The following is a 1,751-nucleotide window of genomic DNA, read 5'->3' as shown; positions in this document are numbered from 1 at the left end:
AAGAGGATTTTATAGATAAAGAGAAAAATTAATTTTAATATCATGTTGAAAAGCTGATATAAGATTTATAGATGGTATATCGGAGCTGCATTTAAAAATACATAGGAAAGCGACTGAGAGATGAAAAATACCAAAATGTTAATAGTTTTCTCTGGGATGGGATTATAGGCAATTTGAAAATTAACTTCTTTATACTTTTTGTGCTCCCCTTTTATGATATAAGGAGTACCTGTTGCTTTTTTTTTAGATAAATTTATTTATTTTTGGCTGCATTGGGTCTTCGTTGCTGTGCGTGGGCTTTCTCTAGTTGCAGGGAGCGGGGGCCCCTCTTTGTTGCGGTGCTTGGGCTCCTCATTGTGGTGGCTTCTCTTGTTGTGGAGCACGGGCTCTAGGCGCGCGGGCTTCAGTAGTTGTGGCACACGGACTCAGTAGTTGTGGCTCGTGGGCTCTAGATCACAGGCTCAGTAGTTGTGGCGCACGGGCTTAGTTGCTCCACGGCATGTGGGATCTTCCCGGACCAGGGCTCGAACCCGTGTCCCCTGCATTGGCAGGCGGACTCTTAACCACTGCGCCACCAGGGAAGCCCCCCTCTATTACTTTTAAATAGGAAAATAATAAAGTTAAATTTTCAGCTGTATTATTTTGGTATATTGTGAAGTTTGTTATCTTTCAACAAAATATTGGAGAACGCAAATTTGCAAAAAAGTAAAGGTATAAGAGAGGCTAAAAATAGGAAAAAAATTTCCCAAAAATCTTGAGTGGGAGGGGAAAGACCAATAGCGGAGTTACTCTAAAATTAATTGTACTTTGGGACTTCCCTGGTGGTGCAGTGGATAAGACTCCATGCTCCCAATGCAGGGGGCCCAGGTTCGGTTCGGTCCCAGGCCTGGGAACTAGATCCCACATGCGTGCTGCAACTAAGAGTTCACATGCCACAACTAAGGAGCCCACATTGCCACAACTACGGAGCTGGTGAGCCACAACTACGGAGCCCGCCTGCTGCAACTGAGACCTGGTGCAGCCAAATAAATAAATTAATTAATTTTAAAAAAAAGTTAATTATACTTTAATGATACTGAAAACAAAATGGGCACTGGTTGTATCTTGAGACCAGAACCTTGTCCACTTATCACTCTTGAAAAATCTTCACACACACCAAAAAAGTAAGAATGTTCCCTCTGTAATTTAAACAACAGAAACCAAGTTGAAAAAAAAAAAAGCCCAGCAACGGAACCAACCACTGTTATGTCTTCTGTTATTGCTACTGTCTTACATAAAAACATCCATTTAACACTTAAAATCCTGGCCTGATGTTGCTTCTCAGTCACTTTTTGGGAAAGAGGCATTTAGCTACACAAGTTATTTAGGACAAGTGGCAAGTCTACCAGAACTTTCTGTTATTTCCAATTCCTAAAATACCATTATGAAAACAATAACGTGGTCATGTAAAAGTCATCCAAAGTTATTTGAAGAAGCAAATACAGACCGTACAAACCATAGCAAAAGAACATCCAAATCTCAAACCCAATTCTCTTGACCATTTGGGGGAAAAAAGATTTTCTATTCATAAATTACTAATAATTTCCCTATAAACTTGTTATTCTTGCAATAAATGGTCTCTAATTTCTTCCAAATAATAAATTTGTTTTAAGAGCACTAATAATTTGAGCTCCAAGCCCTAATCTTAAAGAGTTCTATTTATCTGAAAAATGTCTTAAACATGGTAAAAGCAAACTAAAAAAGTCCTTATT

Source organism: Balaenoptera musculus, chromosome 10 (assembly GCF_009873245.2).
Source record: "Balaenoptera musculus isolate JJ_BM4_2016_0621 chromosome 10, mBalMus1.pri.v3, whole genome shotgun sequence".
NCBI lineage: Eukaryota > Metazoa > Chordata > Mammalia > Artiodactyla > Balaenopteridae > Balaenoptera > Balaenoptera musculus.
Note: the sequence above shows the minus strand (reverse complement) of the source record.